The sequence below is a fragment of the Monodelphis domestica genome, chromosome 7, assembly GCF_027887165.1.
Source record: "Monodelphis domestica isolate mMonDom1 chromosome 7, mMonDom1.pri, whole genome shotgun sequence".
In the NCBI taxonomy this organism is placed as follows: Eukaryota; Metazoa; Chordata; class Mammalia; order Didelphimorphia; family Didelphidae; genus Monodelphis; species Monodelphis domestica.
This window is the reverse complement of record NC_077233.1, coordinates 111,575,287-111,595,435: the sequence shown is the minus strand read 5'-3', so window position 1 is coordinate 111,595,435 and position 20,149 is coordinate 111,575,287. Positions and strand designations below refer to the sequence as shown.

The window sequence follows — 20,149 nt, the reverse complement described above, 5'->3', positions numbered from 1 at the left end:
AATCAGTTTTCTTCTTAATACTCCTGGCAACTCTCTAAGTCTTGACATTACAAATGAGTTTGTACTGGTATAGGTGGAGAGAGGGCATATGCCTGGAGTTCCTTACAATAATCAAATCACAACAAACAGGCAAGATACCAAATTAGAAGATAGCTGCTTTTGCACAAAGGGTGAGTAATCTGGCGTAGTTTCACTCATCTTGGGACATTTCCTTTGCCTTTCAGCTCATTAATCAGTTTTCTTTTCAGTCAGTTGTTTGGCTGCCCTCCTACATTTCCTATCTTGTACATAGAGATACTTCTGTTATTTTTAGTATCCTGAGTATTGTTTCCATATGATTTCTCTGTCACTTCAAGTTCCTCCTTCCCATCTGTTCTTTTACATTTATTTATGAAGAACTTCATTAAATGTATGATATCTATCTTCTTGGTTGTCTTCTTCTCCATAGTGTTCTCTATTTTCTCAATGTTATAAATTCTTTAAGAAGTTTTCTTCACCTGAACTATATTTGGAAAGGGAAGCCTCGCTAACTTTCCTTTTATTATATGTATTCTTCCAAAAGAATCCCCCAAAATAGAAATGCAGAAGAAAAACAACTGCTTGATCACATAGGTTGATGGGGATATGACTGGGGATGTAGACTCTAAATGATCACCGTAGTACAAATATCAACAATATGGAAACGGGTCTTGATAAATGACACAAGTAAAACCCAGTGCTCTAGCCACTGTGCCACTTAGCTCAGGTCAACTACAATAGCAGTACTTAAACGTCTTTACACCAATGGCAACTCTCCCATTTTTCTGTTACTCCATGATAAAGTAGTATTTACTGAGTACTTATTCTATCTACATGTGCATAGTACTATACTATGCAATAAGAAGGGGTACAAGGGGTTAGGAAGTCTAAGAAATGTCAAGCAATGAATATCAGGGAGGGAGGTCTCTGGCATGTGTGAGGATTAGATATAAGGGAACATATTTCCAAGTGTCAAATAGGACTGGCAGTCATAGATGAGTTGCAATCTGCATCACTGAAAGGAGTAACCACTTCGATGAGATCATAAATTCATTAGGGTATTGGAGCATACAAGGGACCAGAGGTTCCTTTTATGTATTTCCTGAGTGGTCTGTTCTCTACTAAACTGCATTCCAGTTGTGTAAAACATGCTACCAATTATGCCAGTCACATAAGAGCTCTGGTCATGAACCATATGCTCCCTATTTCCCCATGTTTCTGGTTCTGCAAAAGTTCTTTTTTTTTTTTTGTGGATGACTTTCTGTAAGCCTGAAATATATAAAGATAAAACTTCAGGACACTGACATTTAAATGATCATGGATTTTCTGAATCATGGCTATAAGCCAAACTCAGCTAAAAATGCAGTCATGGATGAAAAACAGTTTTAAATTCCCCCACTGCCATTCCTAACGATATAGGCTCAGAAAATACTTCTCAATTAAGAAAAAAAATGTGACCTCTAAATCACCTTAAAAATGGCCAGTATACTTTCACTACATGGAGTTCAATTAAATTAAGTGATTAATATAATTAACTTAATTAAATATTATTAAATAATATACTGAAGGAGCACTGACTTTGGAATTGGGGGCCCTGGCTTCTAATCTCTTCTCTTTTGACTCTTTTTGTACCACTAAGCAAATTACTTCATTTCTCTTGACCTCAGTATACTTCTTTGCAAAATGAGTTGAACTAGCTTTCATATCTGCCACTTCTACGTTATTTGAAAATAAATGAAATAACAATCTTATATTGTCTTCCTGTCAGAAGCCTCTGTGCTAAAGAGTAGAAATTTATGGATATAGTTCATTTCCATTCTGTAGCTAAAGAGATTATGAGGATTAGATCCTATGAAATGTGTATATGTTCTTCTCCTGAGTATATTAAAGATGAACAGGTCAAAACAGGCTTCCCTGTCTTGACCAGCCACCCTAGAACTGATGGCTCAGACAAGGAAAATGAAGACAGCAAATTGGATGATGTTACATACCCATATCACACAGACCCAGGTAATCTAGTTGGTGACCCAGTGCTTTCTTTCAAATCAACTGTTGCTTTCTGCTTCATGGTAGTTCATAAGAAAGTAGATGGTAAGAGAAGAGGGAGAATTGTATGGGATGGGTAGAGACTGAGCCCCTAAGAAAAGTAACTTCTCTAATGAGAATGAGTTTCTGTTTCAATGCTTCTCAACAAGAAACAAGTAAGGGAATAATCTAGTCCTACTATAAGAGACACTCCACTTGAAGGGGCTCTAGACTTAGAGTGACTTCATAGTAGTAATCTCAGGATTTAAGATCAGAAGGGAGCTCTATTATTCTAATCACTCAAGTTACAGAGAAATAAAATTAGGAGATCCAGAGATAGAGTGATTTCACCAAGGTTATAATTGTCAGAATCAAGACTTGAACCCAGATCTCTTACCTTGAAATCCAATCCATGTTCTGTTAGATCCCTGCCTTTAAAACTCACTAATTGAATAGCCTTGAGTAACGCATATGATGAACCTCAATTTCCTAATGTAGAAAATGAGGTGATAATATTAGATGATCTTCAAGATAATTTTTTGTTCTAATATTTGAAAGTTATAGACTAGACTTCTACTAAGGGTACTGAAAAACAGAGAAGTATTTCAATCATATCAGACTCACCTGCTACATTTCTTTCTTTTCTATTTTATCCATGAAGGTCATCAGAAAGATGAACCAGGGTGTGTAATATTTGCTCTACAATAAGACCTATGGAGTACTAAACTTTTGGTTACTGTATGTTTCCACATTTGAAGGAGATAGCCTAAGGAATTCTTGCTCGTTGGAATGGTAAAATTTAACAATGGCAGAACAAGATATTTGAGAAATTGGGAGTTTTGTGAAACTATACTAGCTGGAATATGAAACTAGACTCTCATGTAAATGAATGAACATATCCTCCTTTAATATAGGTAGCTATGGTAACATAATGGATAGAGTACTGGATTTGAACTCAGAAAGTCCTGAATTCAGATCCTACTTCTGATACTTAATAGTTGTGTGACCTTGAGCAAATACTTTAACCTCTCTCAGCCTCGATTTAAACATCCAACCTCATATGGTAATTGTAAGGATAAAATGAGATGACATATACAATGGTTCACAACCTTGAAAGTACTATATAAAAGTAGAAAGCACTAAAACTATGCTATGTCCAAAAAGCTAATGAATTCCTGGGGTGTGTTTCTCATAATGTTCAAAAGGCAGGGAGTGATAACTCTCCTGTAATTTGACCTGTCACCACACATGGCATCATCCTAAGCCCTGACAGTCAAATTTCAAGAACATTAATAAAACTAGTGAGCAATCAGGATGGATACTTGCTCACTGAATGAATGAATGAATGAATGAATGAATGAATGAATGAATGAATGAATGAATAAGCCAGTAAGTCAATGAATGAGTGAAAAAATATTTATTAAGCAATTATCATATGTCTGGCACTATGTATCTCTAAGAATATAAATATAAAAGTGAGAAAGTTCTTGACCTACAATGAGATTATATTTTAACAAGGGAAATAACACAGAGATGAAGTGTTATAAGGGGAAAGTATCTGAGGAGTCCCAAGGATGATCAATTGATTCATTGAATAGTCATCTGATGTGACTTTTCCTGGAACATTAGTAGTATGATAGTACTGATGTGATTACTGGATCCATAGTAACAAGAGAGAGTAACAAGAGGGAAGAAGTGCATTAGTCAGTCACTAGTCATCAATCAAGCTAGCTCAGGCCTCCTATTCAAGAATTCCAGAAATGAATGATTTAACTCTCCTAAAGACTAGAAGCATTATTTTTTCTGGTTGTCATGACTGGAGGTTCTCTTTAAAGTATCTAGAGGTAGGATCATATCAGAGAAAGGGAGGAAATGGCCAGAGTAGGCATCTAGATAGTGAAATACCTCAAGATCATACCAAAAGAGAAGTTGAAGAACTAGAGGACATATATGTAGTCATTTGAAAGAGTGATTATGCTTTTCCATTTGTCCCCAGAAAATGGAATTAGTAACAATAGGTAGAATTTGCAGGAAGGCAGCTCGTTTGAAGGAAAATATTTCCTAATATGAGCATACGAAAGTGGAATGGGCTGACTTGAAAGGTAATAAGTTCTCCTAAAGTAAAAATCTTCTAGGAAACAAACATGACTACTCATTGGAGATGACTGAGAGAGGATTCTTGTTGATATATGTATCACCAGATGGTGAGGTTTCTCCCAACTCTTAATATTCTGTGATTGTGTAAATCTTAAAATTCCATATATATGTCAATTTTATAATTGCCAAACAATGTTATCAGGAAATCATTATGTGGGATATACCTATATGTCTTCACATTCCTCCTGGCCTACTCATTTGGTACACATAAATTATAAGTTGTTTATAGAACCAATGAAAATTCAGTTCTGACTCCAGTATACCGAAACCATTCATGTTTTGGAAATTGCCATGTCATGGATGTATGTCAGGAACTGCTATGGGAGAACATAAAAGAAAAAGATTGAAGGGAGTCTTCAGACCCTGCCTAAGTTCATAGAACTACGACACATAGCTGAGCAATGTGATGGGGTCAAAAGAGAGGAGAAGACAACAGGTAGTCACCATTCCCCTAGATATAAACTTAGTGTATGAATATATACATATATGTGATTTTAAAGTTTTATTCCCTTTTAGTTCTGGGAAACTTCATACCTTTTGATTTCTCTGTCTTATGATATGATGATTTCTTTAATAATTTGGCATTAATGAAATAAAGCCTCGTTGAAGATCTGTGACCTAAACGACCATCTTATACTTTCCTTATTTATTGGCAAATCACTTTAAAAAACTGAAATTTGACCCATATGAATTGCTGTCCTTATGCAAATACAAACACAACAAAAATGTTCTAAATACCACTCTTTCCATTGAGAGCATTGGACCAGGTACCAGAAGGGAGAGTTTGGATTCAATACATTCCCTTCCTTCTAGGACGTTGACAGTCTTCTAAAAGATTAAGATGCTAATCCAGAAAACTATAGTATACACACAATATGACAGAATAAGAGGTTTAAAAACTATAGGTTATCTGCTGGTAAAAGTGGTTTCTAGAGAAACCCATTTTTTGAATTGTTCATACCTTTATTTTACTTTTTAAATGTGATTTTTGTGCTGAAAATTTCCAAAAGTTCTCCATCCAAAGATACTCTTATTTCAGGAAACTTTTAGCAAAATCACTTTAGTTATTTTTGAATTGGACAGGAGGGGGGAGAAAAAAGAAGTTTATTTTTTTCCTTCTCTAAGAAAACATTTTGACTTTCACTGAATTGTGAAATGTCACTGCCATAAACTGTCACTTTGGAGAAAGTGTAGTCCTCACTGAAGAAGGTCTCTGAAACCACATTTTTATAAAAATAAAACAATTTGTAAGATGAATAGTGCTAAATGATGAGTTTCAGCAACCTTTTCTATTTGTCTTGAGAAAGCAGAGGGTGAGAGATTAAATAATGCTATACAAATCACAAGAAATTGCTTGTAGGTATGGTCAGGCTGAGCCAAAATTCTTGTTTTATACCAATTACAAAATAAAGAGCAAGAGGAATTATGCCTTGAAAATTGAGAAATACAAATTCAATATCTCTTCATTGAGAGTTATGATTTTTGCATGGCTGAAGCTTTTTCATGGGATTTTAGGGTTTTAGATCTAAAAGGCCTGAAAAAGTCTTTTTTAATGATAAAACTCAGACTGAGAAAGAGAAATTAACTTTCTCAAGGTTATTCAGCAGAGTTATTATCTAATACCAGATGTTCTTATCTCAAATCTCATGCTCTTTCTCTTCTACCTCATTGCATCGCATCATTTTGAACAATCTGTTCTGATACTGGAGTGAATAAACAAACTATCTTTTTGTGAATTCAAATTATAACCATTGCTGGAGAAATAATTATGACTAAATGTCCAAATTTTTCATTATTGTGATTTTCTATTGACATAAATATCGCATATGCTTTGAACATGACATTTGAAAGTAACAAAAGTAAATGACTAAGCAGGGGAGGCCACTAAAAATATTTGATTGATAATCTTATTGGTGTCCCTACTCTTTCCATCTGGGCAAATTATAGAGCATCTTTGACATCTTCTCATGTAGTCTGTAGCCATGCTTTTTTCTTTACATATTCCTTAGTGATTCTGATAGGTAAGTCAGCCACCTCATCACATCTCCTTGGCATCTCTGTCCTTGAATGTCCCTCTTCATACCCCTCCAGCTTTCTAGCTCTCTTTTTGTGTATTGTCCTTACTGATTAGAATATAAGATCTTTCAAGACAGAGACATGTTTTTTAAAACCTTTTTTTAATATCCCCAGCACTTAGTACAATGTCTCGAATCATCATTACCATCTTTAACAGACATTTATTATTTGTCATTTATTGTTTGCCAGTAACATTCAAGATACAAGGAAATGCAATATCTTGTTCCTTGCCTTCAAAGAGCTCACATTCTAATGGTAGGGACGGAGAAACAATATGCAGACAATCTGTACATATAAGATATATACAATATAAATTGGATATACATGACTTAAACACTTAATAAATTCAATATCTCTCTCTGCCTCTGTCTCTCTGTCTCTGGTTGTGTCTTTCTCCATCTTCCTCTCAGTCTGTCTCTGTCTGTCTATTTATCTGTCTCTTTCTCTCTGACTCTCTCTCCAAACACAATGGAGACCATCTTTGGTTGTTTTTTTTTTTGTTTTGTTTTGTTTTGGAATATTATTGAAAACCAAATGAGACCACCAAACTGAGGAAAAGAATAAAGCATAACTGATGAATCTTTCATCCTACATGGAAGATCCTTTTCAATTTTCTGCTCTACTTCACATATGGTGACCAGATCACTATCTTACTTGTCTCTTCTGAAGGACAATCTAAACAAAGAAAATCTCCTAATACTAGAGATTCCTAGGGACATGGTAGACAGTGGTAGGTCTACTGCCTTTTCTGGATTTACATATCACTGATCATTTCTTCTGTCTTATTTCCTATATGTAAATCCTTGCTAGATTACAACATGGGAAGTTAAGAAATTAAGAGTGCTTAGCCTATAGAAGAAAAGACCTAAGGATAATGTGATAAACATCTTTCTGTATTTGAAAAGTTACAATGTGAAATAATAATCGAGCCTGTTCTGCTTTATTCAGTGTAGACAACAGAACTTGCATTGGGAAGACAGGCGTGGGAAATGGATGTTGTAGTCTGGCTTATTTGAGTTCATTGTAAAGTAAAACTTCCCAGAAATTAGATTCCAAAAGCAAAATGGTCAGTTTTGCAAAGTTGAAGTTGATCACTAACTGAAAACATTCAAGCAGTGGCCGGATGTCCAAACATCAGTAATGTACAAGGATTTTTTTTGTTGTTGTTGTTCAGATACGATCTTCAAGGTTTCATCTACTTGCTATATTCTGTGACTCTAGAAATATATTTGAATGCTTAACCATATGCAATGCATGTTGTCATGCCATAAATGGGATTTAAAACAAGGAAGATGATGAGGTTGTGTAATTACAGTCTAGTTGGAGAAGCAAATAGAGTTGTTAATATCTGATTGACAACCAATTTAGCTACTATTTCTCCACTACGTCTAATAAATGCAACCTGATAAGGCTATTTTTTGTTTCATTGTTGTTTCATTTTCATTTTGCTCATCCTAGAGATAAGACATGCATGTACAAAAGGAACAATGGAATTAGAGTCAGGCTACACTAGAATTACCATTAAGGTTCTTTCTCATTTGGAGTTTCTGTGAGTATATAGAGTCTGCCTAAACCACAGTTCTCCTCTCCATTGCCCTTTTTGTTACTAGCAATTCTGAATTTGGGGGAAGATTTTATAGTTCCATATGATTCACAGTCATGCAGCATCATCAAGAAAATATTTGTGAAAAATATAATGGTACCTTGCTATGGAATCTCCATTAAGTTTTCAAATGCTAACCCTTCTTACTTCATTTAAATATGCATACATATACATACATACATTTATATGTTAAAAATAGAGTTAAAGGATGGACCTGTCATGAAAGTTCAGCCTGTTTTTCATAATTTACAGTTTGATAGGAGCCTAGAACACTAAAACGTTGAGGGATCCACACTGAATCATACATTCAGTATATATCAGTCAGGTCTTTGAGACTGATTCTGTATTTACTGAGCCATTCTAACATTTCAAATAAAAAAAGAAAATGTGACATTTTTCTTTGCAGAGGTGGGAGCCTAGAGCTAATAGAACATTTATATATATATATATATATGTATATATATACATATATATATACACATATATATATGTATACATACATATATATATACACATATTGTCAGATGGCTGATGTAATTTAGTTTTCCTCAACTGTTTACCCTATCCTGCCTCCCAATTCCTCCTTTTTGATTATATTCTTTGTTACAAGGGATAGCTAGCTCCCTGGGGAGAAGTGATGACAGAACATATTTGGAAATAAAGCTTATATATAAATAAAAAGAAACATATGTAAAATAAGTAGTATATTTAAGCATAATAAAGATATTTTTGTTGCTAATAAAGGAACAAATATTTCACCACATTTTCCCAATAACTTTGCCCTCTTTTAGAATTTTTTATCCTCATTTCCCCCAGATATATCATTATGATCAAAATATTAAAGCTATAACTCCACTTCCTATATAATAATTTATTTGTAAAGTACCTTATTCTTTTCCCTTTTTTTGTCCATTCTACTTTTTATTCCTTTTCAGGTCCCTTTCAAAATTCTCCTTCCAAAATCTAGTTACTGATGGCTAACGAAACAAATAGAAATAGTAGTTATTAAAGAACAGAAGATGTAGAGAGAGGCAGAAGCCTGTAAAAATGCAAAGTATGGCTGAAAAACATGGAAAGAGCCTGGGAAGAAATATCATCAGAGAATGTCACTTCAGGATCACATTAGAAAAATAAGCTCCACAAATAACTTTCTCTGCTCTATTTTAAAAACATCAAGGATGTTTTGCTCAATTTCCCTACATATAGAAGGATGATGATTATTTTTAAAAATTTAAATATAGACTGGATAGATTAGATGTGGTCTTTGTGAATTAAATTAAGCCTATATTCCTAAAATTGCTCCTTTATAGATGACACAAGACAGAAAGCCATTAACAAGTCTGCATTTGGGTCAGTTAGAGTGGTACATAGAGTACAGAGGAATGCATTCTTTGCATTACATGATTAGATAAAACATAATGAACTTTGACCAAATGAAAACTTGCCATTCTGGGATATAAAACTGTTGAGTTTGTTTAATAACCTGAAAGATAGTCAGCATTGTTCAAAAAGGGGGTAACTCACAAAGAAACTTGGAACACTGACTCTTTACCTAATGCTGTCTGTATTCCACACACCAGCTCAATTTACCAACTTCATAAATAGTGTATTTTTCCAGAACTGATTTGTCAGAGAGCTTCCTCTTCTTCTCATCTTGCTTTCTCCTCAAGCATTTTCCAGGTGTTTGAGCATAATTTCAGCCTCTCTGTATTATGTCATGGAAAAGAAATAGAAGGACTTGCATATGCAGGAAGGTAGGCTAAATTTGTCTGCATCTAGAAGGGAAAAAGAGCCCTTTATCCCACTGTGAGCTTTCCTTTAGCTCACTGACATTCTAGTTCCAGCATGCTTTCATTTCTTTTCTCCTCTTTTTTTCCTTCTCTTTTCTTGTCATTCTTTCTTCCTTTTTATTTCTTTCTCTTTCCTTATTTCTTTCCTTTTTGCAGACAGTTCTAGTACTATTTTAAAGAAAGTTTCTTGAGAGCAGGGATTATGGATTTTTTCAAGTTTTGTATTACTAGCACCTAGAAGATGCCTCAATCATCACATCAGGCTTTTCACTGCCATTTGTTCAGCTGAATTTCTTGTGGAAAATTAGAGCTCTGCTTCTACCAGCAAAGAAGGAATTAGAAAGAAACATTTTCTGATCCTGAGTCCAGTGTTGCTTTGGGGATATATATTTGTCAAAGCAGAATTAAATGTCCCTATTTTATCTATTTTTCACATACTATGAGAAATATTATTCAGGAGAAGTATAATATTCACTAATTATGTCTACTAATCTACCTAGAAAGGATTTTAAACTTATCCCAAAAATGATAGACCTGGAACTTTTATAATAACATTTTCCATGAATTATATTTAAATAAATCTGATAAGCAGTCCATCAGTTTAGTACATGTACACACATGAGCACATCTGCACACACACACACACACACACACACACACACACACACACACACACACATACTCCAGGGTAGAAATAGACCAGAATCACCTGTAGTCCAGCATGTTAAGTATAGTCAATTCTGTTCAACATTTATTAATCTCTAGCTGTGTACAACATATTAGTATCATGGTATTGATATAAATTTTTCTTTGTTTTGTTTTATTTTCAGTGACTATGCTTACTTTAAAATAAATTACAGGCTTAGAAGGGAAAGACAAGTACTCAAATATCTATGGTGCAAGGGAAATTGTGATCAGGGGGAAGGTGGCAAAATTTAATGAGAAATCAGGATCAGATTCCAGAATGTCAGCATACTTCCTGGGCCAAATATTCCCATATTTTGAGTTGTTTTCAGAGCTCTGAGAACTTCAATGAGGATTTGGATGATTCTGGGGAAATTATACTGATCAGAGAAACCATCATGCTCAACTATTCTTAGTATTTCTTTTTTTTTTTAAACCCTTACCTTCCATCTTGGAGTCAATACTGTGTATTGGCTCCAAGGCAGAAGAGTGGTAAGGGCTAGGCAATGGGGGTCAAGTGACTTGCCCAGGGTCACACAGCTGGGAAGTGTCTGAGGCCAGATTTGAACCTAGGACCTCCCATCTCTAGGCCTGGCTCTCAATCCACTGAGCTACCCAGCTGCCCCCTATTCTTAGTATTTCTGAGGGATCCTGTGTATGACAGTCTATGCTAGAATGCCAGTTACTGTTTCAGGAGCATTAATCATGCACTCTATGAAAGGTTCTGGGAACACAGAGACAAAACTCTAAGCCTCCCTAACCTCCTGTTTGGTGGCATGGTTATTAGGACTCTAGTCTTGGGTTTGGGAAAATGGGAACAAGTCACTCAAGTGCTTTCAGTCTCACTTTCCTCATCTCTAAAGTGAAGGTAATTCTATCATCTAACCCACAGAGTTATTATGAAAGAAAAAGGAAATAATATATTAAAGTGTTTTCAACCTTATTGTGCTGAATACATGTTAGTTAATTATTCTTTTGTGGAGATATGAAACGTAAGCCTATAAGAAAATAAAAAATAGACACAAAGTCAATACAACAACTGTAGTTTGATGAAAGAAAGTGGCACCTGAGCTGAGCTTTACAGGAGGCTTGGGATTCTAGGAGGTAAATGTGAAGTGAGAAGGCATTCCAGGCAGGGGTCAAGCTATGCAAAGGCATTGAGGGGTGGGATGAAATGTACCGTGCAGGCAAAAGGAAATAGACTAGCCTAGCCAGAATGTACTATGCAGGGGGAAAACTATCTGACCCATTTAGAGGAACAGGATGGTATAAGACTTGGTAGAGTAATATGATTCTTTGGGAATCATAACTAAGAGTCAGTTGCAATCAGAGTGCAAAACAATAGAGTTCATTTATTTGAAAAAAAAGTAGACAATTAGTTTATTTATTTGTTTTTTTTTATTCTTTCTCATAAAAAAGCCTTAAGGGAAAATGAAATCCTTTGTGCAGAGTTCAGAGGCCCTTCCTCAGCAAACTTCTCCAATCAGATTTTGCAACTTTAGTTCCAAATGAGAAACATTGTGGGGTGGAGGTAAAAAGAGGTTTGGACAGAGCATTTATGTCAGGCAGGCATGTTCAAAAGAACTCCTCCCTCATAATGAAAGGTGAATAGAGGATGTAGATGTGGACAGTTTATGCAAGGCTGTGCATGTCAATTCTTATACTGGGTTCTTCTAAAAGGCCAGCTCTTTCCTGTTCAGCCCTTCACAGCTGCTGATGTAACCCAAGCAGAACCAGGCTCTGGTCACACCTTGTGAATTCAGGTAGAATACAGGTGGGCACACTGTTTATTCTCTACATCTACTAATACTTACTGAAAAAAAATCTATGTGCTCTCCCTCTCACTAGCAAGCCATGTAGTCATAATCCTTAATTAAAGAAGATTATCTTCAAATAACCAAAGTATATAAACCAACCACCAACTTTCTCTCTTCCCTCAACTTCCCTTCCTTCCTCTGGCTCTGACTCTGGCTCTCTCTGAATCTCTGCATCTCTCTTTGTCTCTGTCTCTCTGACTCTGTCTGTCTGTCTATCCATCTCTCTCTGTCTCTGCTTCTGTCTGTCTGTCTCTGTCTCTCTCTGTTTCTCTGTCTGTGTCTGTCTGTCTGTCTGTCTGTCTGTCTGTCTGTCTGTCTGTCTGTCTGTCTGTCTGTCTGTCTCTCTCTCTCTCTCTCTCTCTCTCTCTCTCTCTCTCTCTCTCTCTCTCTCTCTTCATCTGTTAGCCCTTAACTGGGGGACATGGATGGAGAGGATAACATAGGATCTGATCTCTTCAGTTTTTGTATGATATAGTTCATGATTCACTCTTAGGCCAGGACATATCTTTTATACATGATCCAGAGGTGTCCCTGAATAGTTTTCTAAGTGAGCCCTCCATAACCTGAGTTGTATAATTATTTATTTATCTTTACTTAAAAACAGCAAATGGAAAGAAACAGCCTTTTCCAGGACTGATGATTTTTTTTCTGAAAAGAAAAAAGGCTATTTATTTATTTTTAATTTGGAGGCTTCACCTCTCAGGGCCTTGAGCAAGAAAAGAAAGAAAGGAACAAGTATTTATTAAACTCTCAGGTATTTTACAAATATGAGCACATATCTCCAATATGTTCTTTGTTCTAGCCTTCTCTAGACTAAACTTCCAAATGTTTTAAGATGGCTCTTCATAGACTCTCCATTCCACTTAAGCTTTTTCCAATTTCCATATACATGAAAGTTTTTCCTAAAGATAATGAGAAGCATTTTAATTATAGTTATATTTGTAAATCATTTAAGATTTGCAACACGTATGTATATATATGTTTATACACACAATAAAATAAACAAATATATATATATACATATGTATATATACAATGTTTAGATCCTAACAACAAAGCCTCATTGTGCAAACGAGGAAACTGAGGCTAAGTGAAATTATAGTCACACAGCTAAATAAATATCTGAAGTGGGATTTGAATATAGGTCTTCTTGACTCCAAGTCCAAGACTCCACCTGCTTATTTAGCAAAAATACAACAAATACCAATCTAAGAATTAGATGCTTCCCTAGTTACCTCATTTCATCCCTTCAAGTTTTGTTTTTTCATCTTTTAATCATATTTTGCCAATTAGAGTTGTTATACTTTCACTTCTGGGAGTTCTATTAACCACCTTTAACAGGACATCAGAATTGTTGTGTGAAGTGCAGACTCATTAAATGATGAGCTTTTGCCCCATTGGGCAGTAGTGCTGTGTCATTGATTTACTTTCTTTTGGCATGCATGATTTATAAACAATAAATTACAAGCATAGTTTTATGCACAACTAGTTGTTTTCCTGGTTCCAAAGCAGTGGTTCCTTGGAAAGAAAATATGATTGTAAACGTATTTGAATGGCATGTAAGATACTCTTAATAAAAGCTGACTTGTTTTTAAAAACAGTATGTATTGGTAATGTTTTGTGGTTTTAGAGCTTTTTTTTCTTTTTGTTAAAGAATGCTTCCTGGATTTTAGACTTGAACTGTTGGCTGTGTCCTATGGTTAACATCTTCAGAGCAATCCCAGAGATAGTATAACTTCTACTGAGACAAGGGTGAAGAAGAGAGTCATTTTTATTCTCATGAAAGTTGATATTCAGATGACACTCTGTATAAAGAATCTAAAAATTATTTTTAAAAAGCATTGTTTCAGATTATAGGACAGTAGAGTGAGAAGTTGGGCTTTTCATGGGTACTTTTACTATCAAAGATTTTTAGCTGGAACAAATAAAGCAATATATTCTCTCCTATATAATTCATTTTTCTCAATATTGTTTTTAGGGGCACTAGGTGGCTTTGTAGATAGAGGGCCAGGCCAAGAGTCTGGAGGGCCTAGATTCAAATATGGCTTTAGAAAGTTCCTAACTGGGTAACCCAAAGCAAATCACTTAAACCCAATTGCCTAGCCCTTGCCACTCTTGTCTTAGAACCAATACTTAGTATAAATTATAAGACAAAAAGTAGGAGTTTTACTTTTTAAAAAAAGATTTATTTAATTCCAAGTTGGTATACAATACAATATTTTAATTTCTATAAATCTTGGGCATAATCAATAAGATAATAGTAGGAATTTGGCAGGTTTGAAAGATGGTAATTAGAACTAGGTGTTTGTTATTAGGCTGAGCGTCAATAGATATGAAATATTCTACCCCAAAATAATAGTATCTCTTCCTAAATTTGCCAGATGGCATTATGAGTATACAGATGCAAAGGGACAAAATAGCTATCAATATATTAATTACTAAATGGAACTTCTCAAAAGTACCTGTTTTTACCAACACAGAATTCTGGGTGTTTGTGCTAAATAGATATTTATTGAATTGAACCAAAGAAGCTGCTTGGTATCATTGAAAGATCCCCTGAAATGGAGTCAGGAGAAACTGAATCCTACTTCTGAAACTTATAGTATAGTAGTATAGTAGTTGTCTCTCGGTAACCGAGGATGACTATTGTCTTTGTGCGTTTTTGTGCACAAAGACACTTGTGCATGAAGATTTAAGTGGAAAAGTTGATGCACAGAGACAGTCCCACTCTCTCAGCGTTGGAAGCCTGGGTCCAGTGGCACGAAAAGTTGTTACATCTGGAGACTTCCTCAGCTGCGTTGAATGGCCATGTTGTCTTTTGTGTTCCAACACGTCCTAAGCACTCCACAGTGCCTTGCTGTGTTGCCATCTCAGCCGTTGAACCTTTTTATTGGTTTCTTCCGTCTGTTCTGAAACTTAGGTTTATAAACTGGTCAGCTTGCAAAAGTTGTTTAATCTCTGAGTTTCAATTTCCTATATTTAAAATTATATCTATACTACCCATCTCATTGACACTTGACACATTAACTTTCCTTCCAAACCCTCCATACTTCGTAACTTTGCTATTATTACCAAAGACAACAATATCCTTCCCGCCCTTCTGACTCCCAATTTGTGTCATTCTAGAGTTCTCTCTCTCTCTTTTTCTCTCTCTCTCTCACTCTCTCTCTCTCTCTCACTCTCTCTCTCTCTCTCTCTCTCTCTCTCACACACACACACACACACCCATTATATCCAACCTGTTGCTGTCCTCCATTTAGCTATCAAAATGATCTTTCTTAATACTTAATTAATTCCATAATGTCTAATCAATTCAGTGAATTCCAATGGTTCCCTATCACTTCTAAAATCAGATACAAATTCCCTTGCTTGACTTTTAAAGCCCTTCTAAACCTGACCCCTTCCTACTTTTCCAGTCCTTTCATACCTTTCTCTCCTCCACATGCCCTTTGATCTAGTGACACTGTCATGCTTGTTGTTTCCCGTATAAGACATTATGTTTCTTGACTTCATAAATTTTCCATTTGTTTTCATTAGCTGTCCCCCTTACATACAATGATCTCTGTCCTCCTCTCTGCCTTCTGGCTTCCTTGGCTTCCTTTAATTCTTATATAAAATTTCACCTTCTGCAAGAAGATTGCTATTTCCTCTTAATGCTAATGCCTTCTTGAGATCACCCTGAAAATTATCCTGCATATGTCACATTTGTACTTAGTAGTTCCTTGAAGATAGAGACTTTTTGACTTTTTCGTATCCCTAGCACATAGCACACTGCCTGGTACAGACTTTGATAAATGCTTATTAACTTTTCTTGACTTATTGGATATAATGGGGAAAAAGCACAATGTAAATCATAAAAGGACTATTGGATTATTAAATGTTTAACATGTTTCGGCACATGAGATTTCTAATTCAACAAAATTTATTGTGTATCACTGTGTATATGTATACTCCTTCCTTGGACACAGAATTCACCTTTATAACTATATTTCAGAGTGATATTCATTGACATAGATAACACTAGCACCAATGTTTATCTCATCCCTTTTCTTCCTATCTTTCATCTCTCTTTCATTCCTTTTCCCTAATTCTCATTCTACTAACATACTCTTCTAAATTAGACCTTTAAACAACTCTCTTCTTTCAGAATGTTTGTCAGACATCCATCATTCTCTTAGGAGTTAGGCATTGAAATAAATATTCTCTTTTCATTCTTGTCAATGAATACCATCTCATACAGTTCCTAAAGTTGTGTGTGTCTTCCATATGGAAGCAAATACAAAGGAGTGGAATTTTCCAAACTTAATTTCATTCAAAGAGAGTAATAGAAATATCTATTAATGAGTTAAAACACTTTTTGATCATGCTCTGCCTTGAAATTAAATGATATAATTATTATTATTAAATGATGCAGTCAGATTAAGGCTATTTTATAGACTATTATAAAAATTTACAGTAATTTTCTTAAGAGTAATTTTAGGGTTCTGAAGCTTTTGTCTGATTTCTTTGTAGGTAATTTCTACTTTAAATCACTGACAAAATAAGACTGTAGTTCTTTTAGAGTTTTTGTTAATAAAAAATGCCTTTATCATTTCCCTTCACCCATTAAGAACTTTTAAACTGGAATGATTGTCTCTTATATAGCTCAAAGCTTTTTTAAAAAATCTGTAAAGACAAAAAGGCATAATTATGGCAATTAACTGTCTCTAGATATTTCTTGAATCGCTTAATCAAAAAGCCCAACTGTCTCCAGTAACCTTAAGAAATATAAACACAAGTCTTCTAACTGCTTTAAACATGTTACCTAGGTTCTAAATTTTAAAAGCCTCTAGAACTTCAGCAATATTTCAAACATTAAGTTGATTTTTGGACACCTTTCTGAAAGGCCAGATTATAAATTTACCTTTTTCAACTGTAATAATAACTTTATAAAGTATTTTGCATGCATTGCCTCATCTGCTATTTACAACATTGCACTGAAGTAAATACAGTAGTAATTTTATCCCTATTTTATAGTAAAGCAAATGAGACAGGTTAAATGAATTTCCTATTAGTGATTCAACTAGTGTCATTCTTTCTTCACTCCTTATTCACTATCTTTCCTCTCTTTCTTCTCTGACCCTATAGCTCTCTTAACTCATCCACATTTCTTATAATGAATAGACCATACATCTTCTGTAGTTCTCTATCCACATATCTTATTGGGCCATGGAATATACAATGTTAAAGATGGAAGAGATCACCTTGTACAGCTTTCTGGTTTTAAAGATGAAATAATTAAGGCCCAGGGATGTTAAATCATTGCCCAATGGAGTAGTAGATTGGGAGCATATATTAGAGTTGGACAAGGAATAATAGAGGATGGTCTAGGGTGCATGACTAATTCAAATGAAGAAATACATTTTCTACAGTCTCCATTAACTCCTGAATAAAAAGTCCAAAAGAGGAATTATGTACCAATGTAGAAAAATTACAACTGTATTTCACATGACTAGAAACCAAGGACCCTATCCATAATAATAACAATGACAACAATTACAATATCTAGCATTTTATTGTATTTTAAGGTTTTGCAAAATGCTTTACAGATCTCATCCTCACAATAACCCTGTGAAGTACTTGCTATTATTACACCCATTGAACAACATAACAGCCTTATGAATTACAAAGTAAGAATGCTAATGTTCTCATTGAGCATTCTTGCCCTACCAGTCTCTATCTTCCTCTTTACAGTGTATAGCCTGACCCAAGGTCTGGTGCTTTGGCATTCCCACAGGGATTTCCCTCGTGCTATATTCTTCATCCAAAGACACCTTCTCTTTGCCTTTCCCCCACTGTCTACTGCAACAAGCAGTATTCAGCCACATGGAGAGGAGGAAGACACAGAGGTCATGGACCACAATTCCTTTCTGCTTGTGTCAGCCCATAGCTTTGGACACCAAAAGGGATAAGAATCTCTGCCCAGACACACAGCCCCACCATTTTGAAATCCAGTAAAAAAATTTAATAAAAAAAACTAATGATCAGAGGGAACTGGGCCAAGGGGCCAACATGTATAGCTGTACTTGTCCTGAATGAAAGGGAACTGGAATTGAGCTGAAGCCAATCATATCCCCACCCCAATAACTCCCACACACCCCACATGTTACTACACAAGTTACTTTAGGGCAGAGATAGCCACCAGTGAAAAGTGAATTCTCTAACATAAGAGAAGATGGAAATGGACTTATTGTGGGAAGGATAGTGAGGTGAGATTATCCATCATCAAAGGTATGAAGTCTGAAAATGAATGGCAAGCAATACAAGGAGAAAGGACTAAAACTACCAAAAACCTCAAGAAGGAAAAAAATTATGTCACAAGAGAAGATACTAAAATTTGGGAGGAAGATGACTATCATAGCATATAGGAGATTACAAACTTTTCTAAATAAATATCACAAACTCAAGAATGGTAGTCCTTTGAGAGTTGAGCAGTTTACCCTTTTAGAAATGGAACAAGCTAATTGTTTTCAGCATTTTTGATCTTCAAATGTCCCTGGAATAGAAAATCACTTCTCATCCTTATTTCCTACTTCTTTCTCTCAACTTTCTCCACTTCTCCACTTCCCTTTTTGTCTTCAGTGGCATTTTCTTTAGATTGTGAATTCCTTGATGTAAGCGACTGCCTTTTGCCTCTCTTTGCATCCTCACTGCTTAGCACCCTGCCTGGCACATAGTTGGCACTTAACAAGTGCTTATTGAATTATCTCTGCTTCTTCTCTTTCCTTTGTCCTTTGAATTTTGTCTGCTGCCAAGCTAATTGTGTAACATAGGATGTATAGTCAGAGGACTTGAGCATAAATCTCAAATCAACTGATTACAGACTAGACAAACTTAAGGCAAATCATTTCTCTTTGAACATCAGCTTTCTCATTTATAAAATAAGGGATATAAAGTAGATAATTTCTAATGTCCCTTCCACACTTCAACTCAAAAAGAATATTTTAAATGCCTTCCATAGAAAAGCCATTTTGCCAGAATCTAAGATAATACTTAAATATATATGCTTAAATACTTAAATATATATTCTATTGTTCTCTTTGATTTGTATGTTCCTTCCCTGATTGCATCCCATCCTTACCCATTCATTCCAAGCAACTGTTATCCATCTTCTCCAATAAATTCTTCCCAAGAAATCCATCCAGTGTAATAAAAACTTGTCTTACTTTCTTCTGAATCCATGATACAAGTAGACAACTCAAGTTGTCCACCTGTCATCTTTTTCCCTCATCTTATGCTTTGTTCTCCTTCTCTTCTTATCACTCATTTCCTTCATAGTTTTTACTCCCACTCATCTTCAAAGATCCTCTTTAGTAATATGTTGTATCCTATTCATTTTCACCATGACTCTTTCTCCATTGTCTTTTCTATAATATTCATTTTTCATTCTTTGGCATCTGTTACTATGTCTTGCTACTACACAATATCCGTTTTTCTTACAAGATGGAATTTTCTTCTAAGGCAAGTTTGAGGAACATAAAGGAAGCTTGCAAATTTCCTGAAGCAATTCATCCTATTTTCTTCTCCTATTCACCTTTGGATCTAACTTGGTGTCTAAAGGTTGTCCAGCAAAACTCCTGTCATAATCTAGGCAAAATGCATTTTCATCCACTTGATCTTTCCTATGGGAAAAGTCAGACCAAATTATTGATGAAACCAGCATAATGTCATCTGCAATCAGTAGCATCTGAAAGACAGCATGATCCACAGAGAAATTCCCCTTCAACTTTGATTCTACACTATATATCTCCTCTGTGTAGTGCCAGTCACTTTTGTTGTATGTATGTCTTCCTATTTTATGCCACATTCCATGGTTATAACCAGAAAGACATTTAACATTATTATTTCTGTTGTACCATATTTCAGTGAATTTTGAATTATTTTTATTTGAGGGTAGTAGACACGTTTTTTGGAAAAGAGCATCAAAGACAATGACTGAT

General features: G+C 35.2%; 1 protein-coding gene across 2 annotated transcripts in view; it reads left to right on the top strand.

The window, feature by feature from the left end:
• Positions 1–20,149, top strand: part of ADAMTSL1 (ADAMTS like 1) — a 1,092,747-nt gene that overhangs the window by 610,229 nt on the left and 462,369 nt on the right. The window lies entirely within an intron of this gene.